General features: G+C 44.2%; 1 protein-coding gene and 1 long non-coding RNA gene across 2 annotated transcripts in view; one reads left to right on the forward strand and one right to left on the reverse strand.

Annotated features, from left to right (window-relative positions):
* Positions 1-11,960, forward strand: part of LOC141110947 (uncharacterized) — a 39,533-nt gene extending 27,573 nt beyond the window's left edge. The window contains exons 3-4 of the long non-coding RNA XR_012236353.1: positions 7,874-7,993; positions 11,183-11,960. This is a non-coding gene — a long non-coding RNA (uncharacterized lncRNA). The remainder of the gene's footprint in view (positions 1-7,873; positions 7,994-11,182) is intronic.
* Positions 1-26,306, reverse strand: part of LOC141110946 (BAR/IMD domain-containing adapter protein 2-like) — a 291,276-nt gene that overhangs the window by 155,578 nt on the left and 109,392 nt on the right. The window lies entirely within an intron of this gene.

The raw sequence follows: 26,306 nt of genomic DNA on the forward strand, positions 1-26,306 counted from the left end.
GGTTTCCTGTGTCCAGGGGTGGCTTTTATGTGCGCCCCGCCTGCACACGACCCCAGAATACCTCAGCTCCCGGGTCAGACATTTTTTCTGGACCCTGGTACCATACCCGCTATACCCTTACGCACTGTTTTACATGTAAGTACTCAGGGTGGGCTCTCCTGCCCTCCCCCAGTATGACCACCCATACTTAGACTAATTGCATTTTATCATTTTTTATAGACATCCCTAGGCTATCGCCCCTGATGAGTGTCTTTCACACGAAACGCGTCGGACATTGTGGGATGCAGATATACACTACGGTTCAAAAGTTTGGGGTCACCCAAACAATTTTGTGTTTTCCATGAAAAGTCACACTTATTCACCACCATACGTTGTGAAATGAATAGAAAATAGAGTCAGGACATTGACAAGGTTAGAAATAATGATTTGTATTTGAAATAACATTGTTTTTACATCAAACTTTGCTTTCATCAAAGAATCCTCCTTTTGCAGCAATTACAGCATTGCACACCTTTGGCATCCGTCCACAACACTTTTTTCCAGTCTTCCTCTGTCCAATGTCTGTGTTCTTTTGCCCATCTTAATCTTTTTCTTTTATTGGCCAGTCTCAGATATGGCTTTTTCTTTGCCACTCTGCCCTGAAGCCCAAAATCCCGCAGCCGCCTCTTCACTGTAGATGTTGACACTGGTGTTTTGCGGGTACTATTTAATGAAGATGCCAGTTGGGGACCTGTGAGGCGTCTGTTTCTCAAACTAGAGACTCTAATGTGCTTATCTTCTTGCTTAGTTGTGCAACGCGGCCTCCCACTTCTTTTTCTACTCTGGTTAGAGCCTGTTTGTGCTGTCCTCTGAAGGGAGTAGTACACACCGTTGTAGGAAATCTTCAATTTCTTTGCAATTTCTCGCATGGAATAGCCTTCATTTCTAAGAACAAGAATAGACTGTCGAGTTTCAGATGAAAGTTCTCTTTTTCTGGCCATTTTGAGCGTTTAATTGACCCCACAAATGTGATGCTCCAGAAACTCAATCTGCTCACAGGAAGGTCAGTTTTGTAGCTTCTGGAAGGAGCTAGACTGTTTTTAGATGTGTGAACATGATTGCACAAGGGTTTGCTAATCATCAATTAGCCTTCTGAGCCAATGAGCAAACACATTGTACCATTAGAACACTGGAGTGATAGTTGCTGGAAATGGGCCTCTATACACCTATGTAGATATTGCACCAAAAACTAGACATTTGCAGTTAGAATAGTCATTTACCACATTAGCAATGTATAGAGTATATTTGTTTAAAGTTAGGACTAGTTTAAAGTTAGCTTCATTTAAAAGTACAGTGCTTTTCCGTCAAAAATAAGGACATTTCAATGTGACCCCAAACTTTTGAACGGTAGTGTATGTCTATTACACATTTTTACCTCCAAACAAGCCTATCTGTACCATGATTTTACTGTTTACACCTTTATTCCCGGTGAAAGTGCTGCTGTAACATCACATGTATACATAGGTAACTTTTTTTGTTTTGTCTGTATGATTTATCAATTGTGACCACCATTTGGCACCAAGTGGGTATATATTCGATGTACTCTTGATGTCTATATTACGTTCGCACATACATATGTGCTTGTAAATACTTTATAAAATGATATTCACTACAATGTCTTTTATAGATGTGGTTTATAATATTGATATGACTGTGCATTTCATTACGATCAATATTTATCCAGTCATTCCCACGGTGTCCATAACCTCATTTTAAAGTCCCAACTTTCCCATTTTTAGTTGAGTTATTTTGAGGGGACAGCAAATTCACACTGTTATACAAGCTGTACACTCACTGCTTTACATTGTAGCAAAGTGTAATTTCTTCAGTGTTGTCACATGAAAAGGTATAATAATACATTTACAAAAATGTGAGGGGTGTACTCACTTTTGTGAAATACCGTACATACATGTTCCACCACCTATTACATTGTGTATATGTGTGGGTGTATATAAGTGTGTATGTGGAGACATTTGATCAGCACAGTGGTGTAGTGGTAGCACTCTCGCCTAGCAGTAAGAAGGGTCGCTGGTTCAAATCCCAACCACGACACTACCTGCCCGGAGTTTGCATGTTCTCCCTGTGCCTGCGTGGGTTTCCTCCGGGTACTCCGGTTTCCTCCCACACTCCAAAGACATGCTGGTAGGTTAATTGGATCCTGTCTAAATTGTCCCTAGTATGTATGAATGTGAGTTAGGGACCTTAGATTGTAAGCTCCTTGAGGGTAGGGACTGATGTGAATGTACAATGTATATGTAAAGCGCTGCGTAAATTGACGGCGCTATATAAGTACCTGAAATAAATAATTTGATATTACATTAGTCATCTTTGTGAGATGCTCCTTGTTGCAGAAGGTTCTTCAAGATTTGTTGTTGTTGTTTCTAGTATGAATACACCTCAATACTGGTCTCGTGTATTTTACAGGTTCCTCTAAGTTTATGTTTTATGTACATGACTTTGGAGGGCTTTTGTCTTTGCATATGTACTTTAAAGACACATGGATTTTGCTGTTGAGCTTTCATTTAGCAGAGGATCAAATCCCTTACATTCAACACCCATTACCAGATACTCTCCCTGTGCCAGAATCTAATGAAAGGTTGGATGATATGGTTCCAGTCATCTACCATCGAGGTGAAAGGAAGTAGAAAATCTCTTTTTTTTTCAAGCATATAACTTGTAAAGTAACTTAGGTTTCCTCTTCATATGTTGTATTTTTGGTGTTCTTCCTCTGGTTTTCCACACCTAAGATGGCCGACGACTATGCATGATCAAGGAGCACGCATGCTCCAAACGCGTGCACATCATAGCTTCCCCCCACTGAGACCAGGGACTTCCTGAGTGACGGCTTCCTCCTGCGTCCTGTAAGCTCTAGCCCGGGACACCGGAAACCACTGGCACCGCTGAGCAAGACACCACAGCGCTGCCTGGATGATCGTTCTGGAACCCTGCTGTCCATCTGACATTTACCATGATGTGGCTGTTTTTATTCATTTTCAAGTGAGTGCATTACTACTTAATTAAATATGTTACAATATTGCTGCATTTAGATTGGCGCTGCTTGTCTGTTTTTCTGGTCTTAACATTGTAGTTGAATATGTGAAGCTATTTCGATTGCAACACGGGGCCCTTTACATGGGGTTGTGTTGTCACTATAATCTTTCCTAGGGTCTATGTTTTTATACAGTAGTATAAGCTTATATGTCTGGTGGTGTACAGAGGGTACCGGGCCATGTTGCTGCAGATGCAGGCCGCTCGTTCATTTGATATGTACCTTGCAGCACATTATATGCAAAGTAATGGGCAGGAATGTGGCCTGTATAGGGGTATTATGTTTTGCTATCACTTTAATCCTTATACCTGACTGGGTATGTTGAACTTCAGTACTACAGTATATGTTAAAATAACGTCAGTACATCTCATTTACTCAACCATCCTAACAGAACAGCTATAGCAAGTCAATATGAACGTTCTGTTACTGATACAGGCTCTGTCCTCTGAAGTAATGATCTGCATAACTTTACATGCTCCAGTATCACTATATGCCATATGGTACTGGAGTGGAGTCAGACTTCAAACATTGGGCAGGGCTCCTGTCATTCGTAAAATAGTCAGGTTCGTGATTTATCCAGTTCCTTTCCAAACACTGACATAGCTGCTGTACTAGCATTCAGAGGGGAGAAAGGTCATAGGTATGGGCATATGCATTTTAGGTATGTATGGAATTGGGACAGAAATCTCCTAGAAAATACAAGGGCCTAATGTCCTTCGGTATCTCTTGTATGAAGAATATTATGTAGGGTGTGAGTTATCATTGTATCTGAATGTCCTTGCATATTGCTCATATTCAGTTTAATGTTATTTACTATGCATGTATAGCAGAGCTGTAAATGACTAAGTAGGTTTTGTAGTTGCTGTCTAATGCTAACCTGACTGCATGGAAGTACATGGGAAAGTCTCAAAACTCCTTTCCCTAGAGGAAAAGATGGTGGCCAGGGCCTAGGCACGTACCTAGTTTTTGCGATATAGGTTTTTTTTCTGCCTTCCCCATTCCTGCCTGTAGTGATCCAGAAATCCCTATGGGGGGAAAATACAAAGTTTTTCTTTACAGCCCTTAATAGCCAAAACCCTCTTGGTGTTGCCAGGCTACACAGACAGCGCAAGTCTCCTCATAGGATACTCCTAGTCAACAATGATCTAATGCTCTAGGGCTCAATTCCATGGCTTAGTGACTGTTCAGCATTTTAGCATGTCTTTCTTTTATACACAGTTGGACAAGGACAATTTTATTTTTAGGATATTTAGCCTTCACGAAATCCCACTATATGTTTATCCCAGACTGGTTACTTGTTGTAATCTGAGGTTCTGAATGCCTAGGCCTCGGGCTTAGGTGTTGGTGATTCCTCCCCTATTTTCAAACCCTTCCTAAGAGAGGAAACAAAGCCAAAGTATTTTATCTCAAGCAATCCAAATGATAGGGAAAAAGTAATGTAGCCTTTTGGTACTATTCACAGTAGGTGAATAAGTACACTGTAGGCAGGTGGATCACGTTCACTTTTTCAGGGCACACTGTACATCATATTAAAAGTCGAACTGCCCAGTGGATTTGGGTCCTTTCTCAGGTCTTTGACCTCAGCGTGGACAGAGAATTAGTAGTTTTGCCTCAACATCTCTACAAAGTCACCACCTGGTCTAATTTTCATACAGTGTTTTGACACTCTGCTGTCCTTACAGGACTTAGCCTTGTAATATAGTTCATGGGAGCAGTAGCCCACACAAATAGGTTATTTCTATAATGTCCTCTCATGTGCTGTCCTGGAAGATGAAATGGGAAAGCTAGAGTTAGTTACCTGGTAACTCCATTTCCATTAATCTTCCAGGACAGCATGGACCCCAGCCCTATATTCCGTGTTGTATTGGGTTATTATGGTATTATGTTATTCCATTAGTTGCCTTTCGGTTCTTCCTTACTACTGAGAACACTGGGTGACTGTGCTCTTTTTATTTGATTGTGGATGATGTGTTTCCTGTTTTAGGTGGGTGGAGCCACTCTCTCATGTGCTGTCTTGGAAGATTAATGGAAATGGAGTTACCAGGTAACTAACTCTAGCTTTCCCCTGCTGACCACCAAGCCTGAGGCATTTTCTACTCCCACTGGCCACAATCCAGCCATCCTAAAGTCTGAAGGACAGTAAACTGGCCCTTTGCTTAGACCATTCGTAGACCCCTGGCCTAATGTATCACAGAGTCTAAGGCTTCTTTCAGACAGGTGGAAATTTTTACTGCCTTCCTTGGTGGATCACTTTTCAGATGACAGTATAGCAGTGGTTGGCAGGTATTTAGAAGGTGATCCTGCCACCTCCTGAATTCAATCCCGGAAGGATTGAAAAAACACACTGTAACCACGAGACAAGCATTTAGCACATGGTTGCAGTGCAATCCTGTAGAACCCAATGCCGAGTTTAACAGGTGGTGCCACCTGTCAGACTCTGCAGCCTGAGTTGAAAATGCAGTGGCCGTGGAATGTGTACAACCCTGTCAGGCTGTAAAGTTAGCATTTGGGTGAGCAGCTAGGGGGCAGTAAAACTGCAGTTCAGCTGCCTGTGTTTATCACCCCCCACCCTAGCTGTCAGTGTGAAAGAGCCCTTAAAGAACCATCTTTGCTGCTGGGTTACTCTCAGTTTTAAGATGAGTGCAGACATTAATGTTTCTCTGTTTGAAGAGGAACTTGGTATAAAGACTTTATTAGGTAGTTTGGGGACAGGAGCTAGATTTAAAGGTGCAGTTACATTTTAAACTACAAACAGGCAAAAAGCAGCAACTTGATCCAAATATCCCTTTATTTGCTAAAGATTATTTACATATTCAAAGAGTTTCCATTGACAAATGGAAGTCACCCAAGGCCTCGTGAGTTGTCTCTCTGATTAGTACAATACTACCAACACAGACAGGACTTAGACATGCAGATCATATTTTTTGTAAATGAATGTAGATATTTACAGAAATATACAGTACTTATTGTATTGTTAGAAAACCTTATTGCCACAACTTGCGAGGTTGTAAAATTGTGGTTGAACAAAAACGCGTTTTTCATGTTCTTGCACATTACCAAAAATCATGATGTGCATGATTAACCCTTTCACTGCCACCACCATTTGTAAGCTTAAAGAGATATTAAACCCAAAAACAAAAATGTTATGTATGGCAGCTTACCAATTTTTGGCTGTGGTAACTGTTTTTTTTCCTCCTTCATTTTCACCTGATGATCCAACCAGTAGCACACTACCTGTCTTAGTGTGTCCCCACTCTGGATGTAGGAGCAATGGAGCCACCCCTGGACAGCAGCATTGTCAGTATGGGGAGAGGGTAGTGTAAAGCAGGGTATGTACATATCAAAATTCATCCAGTTCAGCAGGAACCCCTCTGTTCAACAAAAGCCGATCGTTAGACCAGCTTCTGTGCAATGGTCCAGCTGGAAAACCAGTATTTGAACAGCACATGCAGCCAATGGCTGTAGCGCTGATCTGTGCATTCTGATGAGGGGATACAATAGCACAGAGAGACAGATTCCCACATCCACATCTCTTGTCAGTTTTTTTTTTTTAATTTAACCAGCTAGATGAACAAAAAAAAACTGTTGCATATACCCAGCTTTAGATACACTAAGTTTGGATGGACTTGACTGACAAATTGAAGCTGAACTAACACTTTATAAGCAGTTACAGCAAACAGGTTTTTTTTTTTTTTTGGGGATAAAGATTTTATATAAATAAATAAAAGCTGACCATTGTGAGGAACCCTATCAGTGTTAAATGGTTTGTTTTAACCCTCTAACTGTTTCTTTTGCTGGACAACTTGGCCTATTACAGAAAGCTGAAAAATACTTACTGCCTGGAACAGCAGGTAAAAATAAAGGGGGGAAAAGCCTAAAAAAAAAAAGACACAACCACCACATATAAGAGTTGATATATGTTGATATATATATATATATATATATATATATATATATATATATATATATATATATATATATATATATATATACATAGGCGTGCGCACAGGGTGTGCCGGGTGTGCCTGGGCACACCCTAATCACCCCATGTGCATTAGCATTATCCAGGGGTGGCACCAGGTGGGTGGTTGGGGTGCCGGTGGCCAGTGTAAATGCCCCCATTATATTAAAGGTTAGGTTCAACTGTAGGAACATATTATACCTATACTTAGAATTTAAGGTACTAGGCTCCCAATCAAATGTCTCCCACCATCAGAGCCTCCTCCCTGTGACAGCAGGTGGCGTTCATGTGTATTTGAGCTTTGGGGTGCACACCCTAATGCAATAGGCTGCGCACACCTATGTATATATATATATATATATATATATATACGATTGGTGGTCTCATTAATGGCATGATGGGTCCTGGGTTGTGAATTACTGTATGTGTCCTAGGGAAGATCTCGTTAGTGGTAGAGAGCGAGCCTTGTGTATTGGAGTGCACATCTCACTGGTGACATTATTACTGGATAATGAACTGTCTGTATTGGATCAAAGATCTCACTGGTGATTTGGATAATGCAGAGTGAGATTTGCTTGCTGTATGTGCAGGAAATCAATGACTTCACTACTTATATGTGTAGGGAATAAGTACATAGCATCTGTCTGTTTTAGCATCTTTTATATGTAGGGCACTGAAAGGTGTCTAATTCAATGTTTCTAGTAAATGTAATCAATGATTAAATTTATGAATGAAGACTAATTATTTGATATGTTCTATAACAGAAATTGCGGGAATATTGTATTTTTTTTTCTATTTTTTTGTCTTTGTTGGACTTTTTTCAGATCCCAAAACCAGAACCAGTTAGACCAGCCAAAGGCAAACTCTGGACCTCCAGTTGTTGCGGGACCACAATTTTCTTGTGCAAATTTCTTGTGACTGTCAGTCTTGGAATGTTTTACAAGGTATGTAGTTCCATAACAGTGGCTAAGTGGTTAGAACTTCTGCCTAGCAGCACTAGTGTTGTGGTTTCAAATCCCAACCATGGTGCTACCGGCCTGAAGTTTGCATGTTCTCCCTGTGCCTGTGTGGGTTTCCTCTGGGTACTCCGATTTCCTCCCAAAGACCTGCTAGTAGGTTACCTGGCTCCTGTCTAAATTGGCCTTAGTATGCGTATGTATGAATGTGAGTTAGGGAGATTGTAAACTTCTTGCAGGCAGGGACTGACTACCAATTACGTGGAATGTGATAGACGTTCTGCAACCAAACTTAGACCATTTACGTACTGTTCAGTAAAGTTCACAAAAGCAACTGCAATCTGTTGTTACTGACTTTGGATGCAATTATGTAAGATAAAGTGACATTACTGCAGGAATGTCTGCGCCTCTCAGCACAGCCTATATCTGGAAGGTATATAAAGTATATACCCAAAAACAGTGAAGTGCTCCTTCATAAAAAAATGACCAAATGTTGACTCAGAAGGTGCATATACACAACAATTTTCATAATCTATACAATATTGTATATCATGTGCAGTAAATAAATAAAAAGGTAAAAAACTTGAAAGAAGTCCCATATATTATCCAATTTGGTTGTAAATGTACAGAAAAAAACAGCCACCACAGTTCATGTGCCTCCAATAAAGGTTCTTCCATGGTATCAGAAATCTCCCACCACGGACTACCAACAAAGAATATCACCCATGTGCCCAATCAGGTGTCTTTTCAACTGATCCGGTGGACCCCTTAAAATAAGCACGATGGTCAGAAGCAGTTAATCACATCAGATCGCAACAGATGAGCAGCACCCACATCACTTTTCCATATTCTGCAACTCTTGCACAACATAAGCTAATTTTATGGGCGTGTAGTAGTTCAGGTTTTTTGCAATAAAGTGTATACAGCGTATGTAGCAGCCACCACGGGTCAAAATAAATGGCCTGGAAGCCTGGAAATAGTGGCCCTGCTAGTGGAGTGACATTAACACTTTTATCCAGCAGGTGGAGTTTTGGGTTCCCTTTTTTTACATGTCTACTTATCTATTCTTAGCTGCCCAGTTGAAAAAAAAAACATTTTTTTACAGGCATACAATTACCAAAAACACGCATACACGCCATGTTTGGTTCAGAGTGGATAGAAAACAGTTTTGCTGAGCTCTCTCTTTGGAAAAATTACAGTATATTATGCTGTGAAGCAAGTGACATTTGTGCACACTGTAATAAAAGTGTTTCTAAAGCAAAGAGCAAAACATGAACAAATAATATGAAAAAGTGCCAATGACTAATTGCACAAATAGGCATCAAATGATTATTCATAAGTCCCAAGCCACATGGCAGTAATCCACAACTTCCTGTGAATAAATGTATCATATACAGTATCTCATAAAAGTGAGTACACTTATTATATCTTTTCATGTGACAACACTGAAGAAATAACACTTTGCTACAAGGTAAAGTAGTGAGTGTACAGCTTGTATGACAGTGTAAATTTGCTGTCTCCTCAAGATAACTCAACACACAGCCATTAATGTCTAAACTGCTGGCAACAAAAGTGAGTACACCCCTAAGTGAAAATGTCCAAATTGGGCCCAAAGTGTCAATATTTTGTGTGGCCACCATTATTTTCCAGCACTGCCTTAACCCTCTTGGGCATGGAGTTCACCAGAGCTTCACAGGTTGTCACTGAAGTCCTCTTCCTCTCCTCCATGAAGACATCACAGAGCTGGTGGATGTTAGAGACCTTGCGCTCCTCCACCCTTCCGTTTTATGATGCCCCACAGATGCTCAATAGGGTTTAGGTCTGGAGACATGCTTGGCCAGTCCATCACCTTTACCCTCAGCTTCTTTAGCAAGGCAGTGGTCGTCTTGGAGGTGTGTTTGGGGTAGTTATGCTGCTGCCCTGTGGCCCAGTCTCCGAAGGGAGGGGATCATGCTCTGCTTGACACAGTACATGTTGGCATTCATGGTTCCCTCAATGAACTGTAGCTCCTCAGTGCCGGCAGCATTCATGCAGCCCCAGACCATGACACTTCCACCACTATGCTTGACTGTAGCAAGACATACTTGTCTTTGTACTCCTCACCTGGTTGCCGCCCCACACGCTTGACACCATCTGAACCAAATAAGTTTATCTTGGTCTCATCAGACCACAGGACATGGTTCCAGTAATCCATATCCATAGTCAGCAAACTGTTTGTGGGCTCTCTTGTGCATCATCTTTAGAAGAGGCTTCCTTCTGGGATGACAGCCATGCAGACCAATTTGATTCAGTGTGCAGCCTATGGTCTGAGCATTGACAGGCTGACCCCCCACCCCTTCAACCTCTGCAACAATGCTGGCAGCACTCATACGTCTATTTCCTAACCCCACAACCTCTGGATATGACGCTGAGCATGTGCACTCAACTCCTTTGGTCGTCCATGGTGAGGCCTGTTCTGAGTGGAACCTGTCCTGTTAAACCGCTGTATGGTCTTGGCCACCGTGCTGCAGCTCAGTTTCAGGGTCTTGGCAATCTTCTTATAGCCTAGCCATCTTTATGTAGAGCAACAATTCTTTTTTTCAGATACTCAGAGAATTCTTTGCCATGAGGTGCCATATTTTGAGGGGACAGTAAATTTACACTGTTATACAAGCTGTACACTCACTGCTTTACATTGTAGCAAAGTGTCATTTCTTCAGTGTTGTCACATGAAAAGATATAATAAAATATTTTCAAAAATGTGAGGGGTGTACTCACTTTTGTGAGATACCGTACACTCACCAGCCACTTTATTAGGTACGCCTTTTCAATTGCTTGGTAACACAAATTGCTAATCATCCAATCACATGGCAGCAACTCAATGCATTTAGGCATCTAGACGTGGTGAAGACGACTTGTTGCAGTTTCAACCAAGCATCAGAATGGAGAAGAAAGGCGATTTAAGTGCCTTTGAACGTGGCATGGTTATTTCAAAACCTGCTATTTTACTGGGATTTTCACACAAAACCATCTCTAGGGTTTACAGAGAATGGTCTGAAAAAGAGAAAATATCCAGTGAGTGGCAGTTGTTTGGATAAAAATGCCTTCTTGATGTCAGAGGAGAATGGGCAGACTGGTGTGAGATGATAGAAAGGCAACAGTAACTGAAATAACTGCTCGTTACATTAAGGTATGCAGAATACCATCTCTGAAGGCACAACACATCGAACCTTGAAGCAGATGGGCTACAGCAGCAGAAGATAACACCGGGTCATACTTCTGTCAGCTAAGAACAGGAAACTGAGGCTACAATTCACACAGGCTCACCAACACTGAACAATAGAAGATTGGAAAAACTTTGGTCTCATGAGTCTCGATTTCAGCTGCAATATTCAGATGGTAAGGTCAGAATTTGGTGTAAACAACATGAAAGCATGGATCTATCCTGCCTTGTATCAACTAGATAAGTGCATGGCGAAAAAAAATAGTTTTGTTTAGATTTGTTAATCTAGTTATTTAGTTTTGTTAAATTGATCAACACAAAATGATCAAAAAAATGAATAAACATAAACAATTACATATGATTTGCATTGGTTTAAACATGTACAACTTACAAAAATCAACAGGAGATTGAGCACCTTATAACCCCGCCAGGAAGTGTTCAGAAGCCCATGCTCCAATGGATGGTTCAAAACCATCTTTGATCATTTTGTGTTTCTTACTTATGGTTATTTTTCTTTATAGAACCCACTACTATTTCTATCTAAAAAAAAAAAACCCTGAAGAAGACTCTACGAGTTGAAATGTGCATAAGGGTGACAATTGGGCCTTGGTGCCCTGGTGACAGATCTAGATTTATATGTCAGGCTCTTTTCACACATCTAATGTGTTGTCTTTTATTTGTTCTTTGATGTTTTTTAAACCTATGTCTCAATAAAATTTGTATTATTGTATTTATTCTTATGGTTACTGGTGCCTACAAAGTCCCCTCCAAAGTACTTTTCTTCCATATTTAAAAAATATATATATTTTATATATATAATTGGATTATATTTTACTTTTTAATTAATATCGTGAATTTAAATGAATGTGAATTTATTGTCGGCCATTATTGGCACATTTAGAGCAAGAAAAGTTTAAGAAAAATGCATCCCTTTAAATTCTATGTATGTCTTCACACTGGTCCATTGCGCTTCCCTTGTGGTGTTAAAAATCTTGCTTGCTGCATTTTAGGTCAATGAAAAAAAAAACGACACCAAAAACACACCTCCCCGTTGAAATGCATTGGAAACGCAGTAGGAACGCATTAGTAACCCACCTGTGTTATCTTTTTGATGTGTTGTTTGAGTCGCAAGACCTATGAAAAACACACCATAAGCACAGTAAAGTCGTGGCAAATCAGAGACAGCAGAGGGAGCTATTAGCTCCTGCTGCTGTCAATCACAGCCAGTGAAGAGGGAGCAGGGGCAGGGCTGTGCCCCATTCTATGTGTTTTATGGACACACAGGACGGGGCTTGGGAGCAAATACACACGAGTGCCCCCATAGCAAGCGGATTTCTGTGGGGGCACTCGAAAGGGGGAGGAAGCCCAGAGTCCTGGCGGGGTACCTGAGAATAGGAGGATCGGGGCTGCTGTGCGTAAAACCATTGGACGGAGCAGGTAAGTATAACATGTTTGTTATTTCTTAAAAAAAAAATAAAATGTAAGCCTTTAGTATCACTTTAAATTGATGGGTTTTGTTCCACATTTAGTGAACAAGCTGGAGATAGGAGCTGATTAGTTGCCATGGACAACTGCTGCAGATTCTTTCTGCTCCAGTTTTAATAAATCCCCCCTCTATCTTGTTCCTATGGGCAACTCACACATTTCTTTTAAATGTTTGATTCCACTTGTTCATACAACAAAATCTCCCCCAAGGTATAGTCCTAGTGAAAGCAATAAAGACAGATCCAAACAGGTTCACAGGAAGCTGACAATCTCGGTCACAACATACACATTCTTGTGCTGTCCTGTTACCTGTCTCCTACAGAGATCCTTGTCAAGTGATATACATCAAAGAATGTCACCTCTGGGGTTCCCACATACAGATTGGGACTTTTACTACAGGTTCATGTCTTTATGATTCAGCCTGCTGCCCGCAAACATCGACAACAGTGACCCACATCTCTGCATGCATTACTGCACAACTTGCTCTAAGGCACAATTCACACTGCTACTGAGTTAACGAGAAATATGTGAGGATAGAAGTTTGAGAGCCACTATTGCAGACTTGCTTTTGGAGATGCTTGCTCCAGGGCTGTCATTGTGTTCCTGCATTCAAAACCTAGGGAGTCAGACCTTGAGAAATATTCCGAACATGAGTTTAGGCTTCACTGGCTACATGCTTGTTTCATGCCACTGAATCAGTAGTTATTTATATATTATGAATTTACATTTCTGAACTAATGTTAGAATAACATTAGAATAGATGAAGTTAACATTTGTGACCATGACCCAGGGGCGGATCCTGGAGGGGGGGCAACAGGGCAATTGCCCCCACCGAGAATGCGGATGAGTGATTGGGCAAGCAGGAGTCGCCGCGGGTGAGAGAGCTGGCGGGCAGCTCCGCGGCTGAGAGCAGAGCTGCACTGTTGGTGAGAGACAGCGGGCAGCTCCGTGGGTGGGCCGGGCGGCTTGGTTGGTGAGCAGCTGTGCGGCTCTGTGACAGTGTGTGAGCGGGCTGCTGGCCAATCAGGGAGCTGGCGGGTGGGGGAGCAGAGAGATGACACCATCTCTCACCGCCCGGTGCCCGCCCTGCATCCCTGCAGTTCCGCCCTCACTGTGCAGTGTGCAGGCAGCTGCAGCAGCAGAGAGATTACATCATCTCTCTGCTGCTTGACTGGTAATCTGCTGCCTAACTCTGGGACACAGCACGAGACAATTAGACAATTATAGCAGGCAAGTGACAATCCGCAACGTGTGGCAAGTGACAATCTGCAACATGTGGCATGAGACGTGGCAAGTGGCAATCTGCAACATGTGGCATGGGACGTGGCATGTGACAATCTGCAACGTGTGGCATGGGACGTGGCAAGTGACAATCTGTAACATGTGGCATGGGACATGGCAAGTGACGTGGCAAGTGACAATCTGCAACATGTGGCATGGAATGTGGCAAGTAGCAATCTGCATCTGGTGACAGGTGACATGGCAAGTGACAATCTGCATCTGGTGACAGGTGACGTGGCAAGTGACAATCCGCAACATGTGGCAGGTGACAGTGGCAAGTGACATGCTAGGGGCTCCCACTGATTCTGCATTATGGTGAGTTGAACCATTTCATTTTTTATAACAATGTAATAATAGTAATAATGCGCTTCAATCATCTTGACACCATAACAACCATGGTGCCGTGATGATTGAAGCGCTAACACCAGCCATTTCCCTGATAAATTTACCCCAATAAAAATGTATTTTCTGGCAGTGCCCCTCCCAAGACTAGGCTCTGGATCTGCCCCTGCCATGACCACTAAATAAGTCAAATGCTCCCCATATCCAGAAGTACTAGGGGCTTCTCTTCACTCCCCCAACAGCCAAATGTAGCAAAGAAAGAACACAGGAAAGGGGAGTGCCTGCTGCAGGAGAAGGGGAGGGGTTAAAACGTAGTTCCACCCAAAAGGGGAAGCTCCACTTATCTGCTTTTCCCCCCTCCTGGTGCTACATTTGGCACCTTTTAGGGGAGAGGGGGGAACGGGTATCTGTTTATGACAGGTACCCTTTCCCACTTCTGTAAAGAAATGTCATCAGCACACCAAGGATTCCTGGAAAGGGTCCAAAGCTTTATTCCATGGTCACATGGTATATATACAGCAACGTCGCAAGGCCCCTTTGTCAGGTAAGAGACCAGATGAAGTTAACATTTGTGACCATGACCATAAGCACAGGAAAGGGGAGTGCCTGCTGCTGGAGAAAGGGGGGGGTAAAGCGCGTTCCATCCAAAAGTGGAACCTCAGCTTATCTGCTTCCTCTCCCCCTGCGGTGCCACATTTGGCACCTGAACAGGTACTTGTTTTTGACAGGTACCCTTCCCATAGTTGCCAACATTGAAAAAAAAATATGTGGGACACTTTCTTGGCTGTAGGCGGAGCCGTACAATAATTAGGAGGTGGGGCATTCGTTTGTAGGCGTAGCTTAGCAAAAAATTTATAAGTGCGGCGCGCGAAGTGCGCAGCGTCGAAAAATGGGCGTGGCTTACGTGAAAAGTGGGCATGGCTTACGTGAAAAGTGGACATGGCTTATGTGAAAGTGGGCGTGGTTTACGTGAAAGTGGGCGTGGCTTAGATGGGCGTGGCTCAAGAGGGTGTGGTTAGAGTCTGAGATGAATGAGGGATGGAGAGGGAAAAGGGGAGAAGGAAAGGGGGAGAGGGAAATGACGGTACAGCAGCCCCAGATCCAACACAATAGAAATATGTGTATTCTAGAAAGTTTAACAATCAGCAGATAAAGATACTCCAAATGCCTGGTGTTAACGCTTCAATCATCCCGACACCATGGTTGTTATGATGTCAGGATTATTAAAGCGCATTATTTCTATTATTACATTGTAATATAAAATTAAATAATTCAACTCACCATAATGCCGAATCAGTGGGATCCCTGAGCGTGTCACTAGCCACGTCGCCTGCCACCAGCAGAGTCTGTTCTTGCATCAGGTGCCCCCGGCAGAGTCTGTCCTTGCATCAGGTGCCCCCGCCAGAGTCTGTCCTTGCATCAGGTGCCCCCGCCAGAGTCTGTATAGACTCCCTCAGTGCAGACCCCCTCCATCAGTGCAGATCCCCTCCATCAGTGCAGATCCCCTCCATCAGTGCAGACCCCCCTCTATTAGTGCAGACCCCCCCTCAGTGCAGCCCCCCTCTATTATTGCAGCCCCCCCTCTATTAGTGCAGCCCCCCTCTATTAGTGCAGACCCCCCTCAGTGCAGACCCCCCTCTATTAGTGCAGTCCCCCCTCTATTAGTGCAGACCCCCCCTCAGTGCAGCCCCCCCTCTATTAGTGCAGCCCCCCTCAGTGCAGCCCCCCTCTATTAGTGCAGCCCCCCTCAGTGCAGCCCCCCCTCTATTAGTGCAGACCCTCCCTCAGTGCAGCCCCCCTCTATTAGTGCAGCCCCCCTCAGTGCAGCCCCCCTCTATTAGTGCAGCCCCCCCCTCAGTGCAGCCCCCCTCTATTAGTGCAGCCCCCCCCTCAGTGCAGCCCCCCCTCTATTAGTGCAGCCCCCCCTCAGTGCAGCCCCCCCTATTAGTGCAGCCCCCCTCAGTTAGTGCAGCCCCCCTCAGTTAGTGCAGCCCCCCCCTCAGTGCAGCCCCCCCTCAATTAGTGCAGCCCTCCCTCAATGCAGCCCGGCCCCCGCTCAGTGCAGGAGCAGCCGGTGTTCTGCCGAGAAAGTTCCCCTCGGCAATGGAGGACCCCCTGTACTGCGCAGGCGCAGCGCTTGCGCAGTACGGGGCTGGGGAACTTTCAGCAAGACACGGTGACGCCGCCGTGTCTTCTGCTTGCTTCAGTGGAGAGGGGAGGGGCCGTGCAGCTAAAGAAGCCGCTTCATTGGCTGCACGGATCGAGCCCCCTTCCTCTCTCCACTCAACACTAGGGGAAGATAGAGCAGCGGCGCCGGCCGCCATTTTGCTGGAGCCCGCTGCTCCAAAAACAAAAAAACCAACATTCCCGATTTTCCTTATGGAAAATCCCGATTCGGGACAGCCTCCAATCGGGACGAGGGTCCCAAAATCGGGATTGTCCCCGGAAAATCGGGACTGTTGGCAACTATGCCTTCCCCACTTCTGGGAGACTGCGCCACAGTGCTGTTCCCTCAGAAGTTCAGCCCCCCTCCGCCACTGGGCAAGTTAGAAAGAGCAGCGCGCTTCATGCATGCGCAGTAGGGAACCGAATGTGAAGTGGAAAGACTTCACTGCCGGTTTCCCTTACCATGAATGGCGGCGGCAGCACCCGATCTGAAAAATCGGCTGGGGTGCTGACATTGCGGGAACCCTGGACAGGTAAGTGTCCTTATATTAAAAATCGACAGCTACAGTATTTGTAGCTGCTGACCATAATTTTTTTCGTGGGAGGGGGCAGAACTCTACTTTAAAATGGTTGTGTACCCATTTTTTTCATTTTTACCTACAGGTAAGCCTATAATAAGGCTTACCTGCAGGTAAAATGAATATCTCCTAAACCTGTATGGTTTAGGAGATATTCACTTTGCATGCAGCCGCTGACGTCAGTAACACATGCGCTGTGAATGCCCGGCTGAAGGTTCGGCAGATGCTGCCGGACCTTGCAAGGAAGACGATTCCCGTGCGCATGCGCGGGAGTGACGTCATTGAGGCTCCGGCCACTCACAGCGCCAGAGCCGCGAACCCAGAAGAGGCGCCAAGGGCAAAATGTCAGCTTCCTCAGCGTGGACCTGCCTGCGATATGGGGACCTTGTTCTAAGGTAAGTATTTCATAATGAGCAAGTATGTGGTGCATACTAGCTGATTATCCCTTTGCCTTACAGGGTTTTTTTTTTTTTACTATTTTTTTTTTCTGAGGGTATACAACCGCTTTAAGGGACACTGTTGCCTGTCATTCATGGTCTCTTACTTGCCCATTTCTACTGGCCAGGGAAGCTGCCAATCATTGTGATAGGCCAACAGAAATGTATTATTTACGGTAGTTATTAATTTATTACAGGTACTTACCGGTATTTAGCGCCATCAATTTGCACAGCACTTTACACACACACCCACACACACACATATATATACAGCGGTTATTTGAGTTACTGTTGCCTTTCTATTATCAAGTAGACATGTGCATTCGTTTTCGTCTGAATGCTTTTCGTCCTAATTTTTGGGGATTTTCGTGTTCGTTTTAACAAACGATAACAAACTATATCGAAACTGCAGTTGAATGTGCCTACCTAACTCTATTAGTCCAAGGTTATTTGACATAGAGAGAAAAGATTCAACATCATAGAGACATGAAGATTTGACAAAGCAGCTAAAATCATACGATCGCCGCGAGTGGACATTTACGATCAAATGCTCTGCCCATAGGCTATAGAAGAATTCTAATGTTGTTTGACTAGTAATAATATTTAATAATTATAATAATTACTAGTCAAACAACATTAGAATTCTACTATAGCTTGTGGGCGGAACATTCGACCGGAAATGTACGATTGCGGCGTCGTACAGTTTATCCGCTTTGTCGAATCTTCTTAGAACATCCGACAGACACCATAAGCCTTCAATTCACAGATTCGACCTTAAATAATTCGGATTTTCTGATGAATGCATTTTTAAACAAAACAAAATAAATAAAAATAAGTTTCGAGAGTAACTAAATTAATGTATTTTTCGGACGAAACCGAAATTCCAAAATGAAATATTTCAGTATGCACATGTCTATTATTAAGAACCAGTCTGCCCATTCTCCTCTGACCTCTGACATCAACAAGGCATTTTCCTCCACACAACTGACGCTCACTGGATATTTTCTCTTTTTCAGACCATTCTCTGTAAACCTTAGAGATGGTTGTGTGTGAAAATCCCAGTAGATCAGCAGTTTTCAAAATACTCGAACCGGCACGTCTTGCACCAACAATCATGCCACATTCAAAGTCACTTAAATCCCCTTTCTTCTCCATTCTGATGCTCAGTTTGAACTTCAGCAAGTTGTCTTCACCACGTCTAGATGTCTAAATACATTGAGTTGCTGCCATGTGATTCGCTGATTAGCAATTGGTGTTACCGAGCAATTGAACTGGTGTACCTAATAAAGTGGCCGGTGAGTGTGTGTGTGTATATATACAGTGGGGATGGCAAGTATTCAGACCACCTTAAATTTTTCACTCTTTGTTGTATTGCAGCCATTTGCTAAAATAATTTAAGTTCTTTTTTTTTTCCTCGTTAATGTACACACAGCACCCCCATATTGACAGAAAAACACAGAATTGTTGACACTTTTGCAGATTTATTAAAAAAGAAAAACTGAAATATCACATGCTCCTAAGTATTCAGACCCTTTGCTCAGTATTTAGTAGAAGCACCCTTTTGATCTAATACAGCCATGAGTCTTTTTGGTAAGGATGCAACAAGTTTTTCACACCTGGATTTGAGGATCCTCTGCCATTCCTCCTTGCAGATCCTCTCCAGTTCTGTCAGGTTGGATAGTAAACGTTGGTGGACAGCCATTTTTAGGTCTCTCCAGAGATGCTCAATTGGGTTTAAGTCAGGGCTCTGGCTGGGCCATTCAAGAACAGTCACGGAGTTGTTGTGAAGCCACTCCTTCGTTATTTTAGCTGTGTGCTTAGGGTCATTGTCTTGTTGGAAGGTAAACCTTCGGCCCAGTCTGAGATCCTGAGCACTCTGGAGAAGGTTTTCATCCAGGATATCCCTGTACTTGGCTGCATTCATCTTTCCCTTGATTGCAACCAGTCGTCCTGCCCCTACAGCTGAAAAATACCCTCACAGCATGATGCTGCCACCACCATGCTTCACTGTTGGGACTGTATTGGACAGGTGATGAGCAGTGCCTGGTTTTCTCCACACATAACGCTTATGCCACGTACACACGAGCGGACTTTTCGACCGGACTAGTCCGACGGTCTATCCGACGGACTTCCGACGGACTTTCCAAACGAACGGACTCGCGCATACACGACCGGACTTTCCGGCAGAATAGGTCCGACGGCCTTCCCGACAGACTTTCGACGGAGTAACGGCGGACTCCCGGACTTGCCCACACACGTTCATTTTGAACGTGATGAAGTACGACAGGACTAGAAAAGGAAGTCAATCTCGCCGCTTTTATCGGCGAGATTAACACCTTGCAAACCCCATCGCAGAATACCAGGCCCTCAGATCTGGTATGGATTTTAAGGGGAACCCCCTACGCCGAAAAAAAACGGCATGGGGGTCCCCCCAAAATCCATACCAGACCCTTATCTGAGCACACAGCCTGCCCCCCCGAACCGTACCAGGCCGCATGCCCTCAACATGGGGGGGTGGGTGCTTTGGGGAAGGGGTGACCCCGCCCCTTATGACGCCACATAACCACCCACCCCGGGTGGTGACCCCGCCCCATGCCTATATAAGTCGTTGTGCACCGTGAACACAGCATTACAGCGGGAGAGAGTGTCGTGTCAACATCGGAAGAAGAGAAGGGGGAAGAAGACGATGGAGAAGACCAGGCCACCGCTAGCAAGAGAGCGGCAAAAGAGCAGAAGATAGCAGAGGAGCCCGGCAGAAGAACCGGAGAGCGGGAGAAGAAGCGGAGAAGAGGCCGGAGAGCGGGAGAAGAACCGAAAACTGAGAGAAGAGGCCGGAGAGAGCGGAGAAGTCGGAAGAGACCCCCTAAGTCGGAAGAAGACCCCCCGGAGCTGCCTAATGAATTACTTTAAAAACCTGTCTAGTGTGTTTTTTTATTGACACTTTTTTCCCCAGGTGAATGGGTATGGGTACCCCATACTCATTCACATAGGGCGGGGGGCCGGGATCTGTGAGCCCCCTTATTAAAGGGGGCTCCCGGATTCTGATAAGCCCCCCACATGCAGACCCCGACAACCAACGGCCAGGGTTGTCGGGAAGAGGCCCTTGATCTCATCAACAAGGGGACAAGGTGCTTTGGGGTGGGGGGGCCGCAGGGCGCCCCCCTTCCCCAAAGCACCCACCCCCCATGTTGAGGGCATGTGGCCTGGTACGGTTCAGGAGGGGGGGGTGCTCGCTCGTCCCCACCCCCTTTCCTGACCGGCCGGGCTGCGTGCTCGGATAAGGGTCTGGTGTGGATTTTGGGGGGACCCCCACGCTGTTTTTTTCGGCGTAGGGGGTTCCCCTTAAAATCCATTCCAGACCTATAGGGGCATTAACGCCTCTTTCTCGCGCTTGCTGCAAAATGGGAAAATGTGTTTATCCTATTGCAGCGAGCACGAGATGCATAGTACCCTGTCGCCGAGAACCAGCGCAATAGCATCGCGCTGGAAACATTCTTGCGGACAGGTGCTATAGCTGCCCTTGCGTCGTATTTGGTCCGTCAGACCAGCATACAGACGAACGGGCTTACAATCTAAGGCTCCTAACTCACATGCATACGTACATATACTAAGGCAATGTGTGGGGGCATGGATTAGTAGCAAGCTCTGGCACTACACTTCAGAATGGATGGTGATAGGAAGGTTTGAAAAGCCTCTAGGCACCTGCATTTTTTACCTGCAGCATTTAATGTTTTTCTCTTTACAGCCCAACTTGGGGCACAAGAAATAAATGTGTGCCCCCTACCCCCATACTGCAAGGGGCAACTGCATGTTGAGTCTTGGGGTAGAGGAAAAAGCTGTAGTACTTACCTTATTCCTCATGCCTGTAGGTTCCCCATTGACAGATGCATTTGACCCACAGCTGATATCCTTCTGACCTGCATTTGACCTGCTTCAAGATGGGTTTCATAGACGTGTATTGGTATGCAAAACCCATCTGAAGGGAACAAAATCCATGGTCATGTGACTTAAAAGACCACACCGGGTGCCACTCCTGTCAGCTAAGAACAGGAAACTGAGGCTACAAGTCACACAGACTCACCAAAATTGAACAATAGAAGATTGGAAAAACATTGCCTGGTCTGATGAGTCTCTATTTCAGCTGTGACATTCAGATGGTAGGGTCAGAATTTGGCATAAACAACATGAAAGCATGGATCTATCCTGCCTTGTATCAACGGTTCAGGCTGGTGGTGGTGTAATGGTGTGGGGGATATCTTCTTGGCATACTTTGGGCCCCTTAGTACCAATTGAGCATCATTTAAACACCACGGTCTACCTGAGTATTGTTGCTGACCATGTCCATCCCTTTATGACTACAGTTTATCCATCTTCTGAAGGCTACTTCCAGCAGGATAATACACCATGTCACAAACCTCAAATCATCTCACCACTGGTTTCTTGAACATGACAATGAGGTCACCAGTTCTCAATCCAGTAGAGCACCTTTGGGATGTGGTGGAACGGGAGATTTGCATTATGGATGTGCAGCCGACAAATCTGCTGCAACTGCGTGGTGCTATCATGTCAATATCGACAACAATCTTTGAGGAATGTTTCCAACATCTTGTTAAATCTATGCCATGAAGAATTAAGGCAGTTCAAAAGGCAAAAGGGTGTCTCACCCAGTATTAACAAAGTGTACCTAATAAAGTGGCCGGTGAGTGTAAATTCCTATGTCACTGGAGGTATTTGCACTTAAATTACTTTGCGGTCCACATCTGGATATTGTAAAGGCTGTACACATGCCATGGCTGCTGCATTTTCAACTCAGGCTGCAGAGTTTAAAAGGTGGCACCACCGCCTGTCACACACACCTATTGCAATCAATGGAGCTACACCATAAGTCCGCAACTGCAACCCAAGAACCTGGGTCACAGTTACAGTGCAGTCCTGCAATGTAAAGTCACCTTTCCACAATGAAAAAAAGTAAATAAACAAAAAAAAAAGGCAACGGGAGGTGGCAATAGCGCCTCTCAAAAGCAATCCACTGCCTGTCTGATAGAGACCTAACAGTTTAGATCAGTCTTTATCAATCAGGGCTTCTCCCAAGGTTGCTAGAGGTTCTCTCAGATAAGTAAGCACTGATGACAATGGTCTTTTATGTTGTCTGTATAGGGGATGGGATGGATTTTTCCCAGTGACCACAAATATAAGGAGCATTCTTCTCACCATCACGCTAATGTACCATCAGCTGTGGATATAGTAGGGGTTCTCCAAGACCAGAAAGTTATTTCAAGGGTTCCTCCGTGTTAAAAGGTTGCAAAAGGGTGGTTTAGATCCATTTTAGTTCTACCTGTATTTATTCAGTATGTGACTTGTAACCTTAGCTTGATAAATCATAACTCAGTCTTCCCCCAAAACGCACTGGAATTCTATTTTTTTTTTAATACACTTCCAAAGTTTCTAAACATTTTTGGACAATACTAGATTGTCTTTTGCCAAATATTCTGTCATTCTCTTAGTTTCCAATATCTGAATTGCTAGCAATGGAATTCACATATAGCTGCCACGTGAAAACTATTTGTTAGCTGTTTCCTACAACACACAATTCTCCAATGTCCCTGTCAGGCCCCATTCACACTAGCGCGTTTTTTGATGCATTTTGCATTTTGCAGAAATGCACGGGAATTTTTTAACATGGGTTCCTATGGAACATGTTCACATCAATGCTTTTTTGTATCTCTGCGTTTTTGGAAAGGGTCGGGGACTTTTTTTCATGCAAAAAGCAGCGTTTTGCATGTAATGGTTTTCAATGGACAAGCATCAAAAACGCAAGTGCAGCGTTTTTGCAGCGTTTTTGATGCGTTTTTGATGCGTTTTTGGTGCGTTTTTGCCGTTTTTTTTTTTTTTTTTTTTATTTTTATTTTTTTTGTAATTTTTTTTTAAGACTGTAAAAAAAAATGAAAAAAAAAAAAAAAAAAAAAAAAACCGCAAAACGCAAATCGCGGCAAAAACGCGGCAAAAACGCCGCAAAAACGCGGCAAAAACGCGGCTCAAAAACGTGGCAAGCATGAAAAAAAAACCTCCGAAAACGCTCAAAAGCAACATGCATAGGTGTGAATCGAGCCTAATGAAACACCAGAAAATAGTTCATGGTGTCCATGGTGTGAAATGCACTGATAAGCAAAAAAGGAGAACAGCTACAGTATATTCTCTCTCTCTTCTATTCTTTAACTATTAAGGCCATCTCAAATTGACAACCCTACTGCTCAGCTATCTCTTGATGATGGCAGATCTGAAGGCAGATTCTTCAGGGAGGGCAGAATCTTCCTGCTGGGTTCCTAGGGATTTTTATCAAGATGGTAGGTGGCTGAGCCAGCCAAGGTCCAACCAAAACAAAGTCATCAGTTTTTGGTGAACGTAGGGCTTGTTCACAGCATGCTTTATTGTGGACATACTGCATGTGTGCTGGTGTGGAGCATGAACATGTACTGTGTTCGTATACCAGACCTTACCCTTTAATGTAGAGGTATACGACAAAGTCCAAAAAACACTTTAGTGCTAAAACCAAGGGGGTTCTTCTATCACGCTTCTTTCTACAATGTCCATCAAGGGTGGAGCCCTCCACTGATCGGGAAATCCTCCAAACGAGCGCCATCCTGTGTGATTTTTGCAGTTCGTAGAGGTATATGAACTAAGGTAGAGTTCAGCCAGTCAATGTCTCTGGAGATCTCACAGGCCTTTCTCAATACAGTCGCAAGTGGAAAAGGGACGTTTATTTCTGTATTGTAGCTATTGGTATGACTATGACTGCACAAAAGAAAGCTCTTCTGGTAGGGCATTTTTGAAACCCCAGGAGGAACAGCGGAAGCTTGAGATAATGACACAACTGTAAACAAACAGAGTAGTTTGAGCCAAATAAAAAGTGCAAAAAGTTGCAGAAGCAACTGATAGTTAAATGTCCAGGTAAAATATCTAGCAAAGTCTGGTGATTATGGCACACTAACAGAGGAAACCACTAAACATATGCCTTTCTTGTTCTGTTATAACATTGTGCCTGTAACAGCAGGCTCTCCTTGTGTAAGCACCAATTTACTGTTGTATTGCACAACTCTGCCTCTGTTCCTAAATTAAGAATTTCAATTGTGTAAAGTGCTGAGTAAATTGTAAAGTGTGTAAAGTGCTGAGTAAATTGCCTGTAATAAACAAATATATGAAGATTCGAGAAATGTACTGTACATCTCAGCCACTCAGAAGCAGAATGCTTAAAGTGGATGTAAACCCTCACATATACCCAGTAAAGTGAACAGCCTCAGATGATACACAGAGATGAAACAAATCCTCCTACATAAGTTTTACATGCATATCTGCTGTCTTCAGCTTTATATACTGTTTAGTGCAGGTAGAATTTTCTCTTCCTGATTCACCTGTGGGTGTGGATTCTTTGCTTACACTGGGAGACAGCTGATTGGAGGAAAGGCACACACCCCTTCCACATAGGCAGATACTTTCAGAGCTGCGCTGTGAATAGATCAGCTCTCTGTTAATCTATTTATAGCACCCACTCTGACACAAAATTCAGCCTGGTTTTATCACAGTTGACAGAGAACTTGTCAGAAGTTATCAGGCTGATAACAGAAGAATGAAGCAGGAGAAAGCCATGGGACTTAGGGCTTTAAAATGAGATAAGCACTTCCGGTTCCGGCACCCCATGTGAGCAAGTGAGGAACAGGGGCTCTGGACTACACAAAATAAAAAAACAGCCCCTCTCGCCCACGGACCGTGAGTGACTACCGGTCCGCCCCTCACCCGCACAAAGGCTCAGGTGGATGGACGAATTCTTTGTCCATGGCTCCTCCAGCGCAGCTGCAATGGCCAGCTCTGAGCTCTCCCTCCAAACAGCCAACATGGCGGACGGAGCAGATGCCTCATGCATCTCCACAACCCCTGCAGTCTCTGCTAATCATACGGCAGCAGCGCCCCCTCCTACCAAGGAGCAATATGCGGGCTTAGCCCAAGCAGTGGCAGCTCAGTTGTCTCCCACAATAACTGCAGCAGTTGACAGAGCAATAGCTGCAGGGATCACACAGCTGAGGAAGGAACTAGGAGACCACACCACTAGGCTCTCTGAGGTAGAGCACTGTGTATCTGAGCTGGAGGATGAGATGCAAAACTCCTTCACCACAGAAGAGCAGTCCAAACAGAGCCAGCAATTTATATTTGATAAGCTGGATAAAATTGGAAAACCGCTCCAGGCGCAATAACCTACGTATTATAGGCCTACCAGAATCATACAACACTGATTCACTGGCGGACATATGCACCACATGTATCCCGTGTGCCCTGGGCAAATCCGTACAGTTGGACAGCTACAAACTACTTCTATTCGCAGACTACTCTGAAGAGGTTTCCAGGAGATGCAAGGCATTCCAATCTATTTGTGTTGCTCTCTTCCAAAAGGGAGTTAAGTTCACGCTGACCTACCCAGCAATACTCCGCTTCTCAGATCCTGCAGGCGACCCCAAAACCTTTTCCTATCCGGAAGAAGCCATGCAATACCTTCACGCATATCTCCATATTCCAATGGATACCTTTGCACCTCCCACCCCCTCTCGCATGACCGATCCGAGAGAACAACGCAGCCCAAGGAAAGACCCGGCTAAGAAGCAACGCCTCTCTGATCCATCTGGTCGTAACAGACTCTGTTGATCCCCGTCTTAGGTCATCCACTCTGCACTACTTCTTTTTACCACCACAACCTCGCTCTTAAATGCATTAGTGTTTAAAATTAGACCTTTGTCTAATAGGCATGCTCCTAGTTCCAGCAA

Source organism: Aquarana catesbeiana, linkage group LG10 (assembly GCF_042186555.1).
Source record: "Aquarana catesbeiana isolate 2022-GZ linkage group LG10, ASM4218655v1, whole genome shotgun sequence".
Classification (NCBI taxonomy): Eukaryota; Metazoa; Chordata; class Amphibia; order Anura; family Ranidae; genus Aquarana; species Aquarana catesbeiana.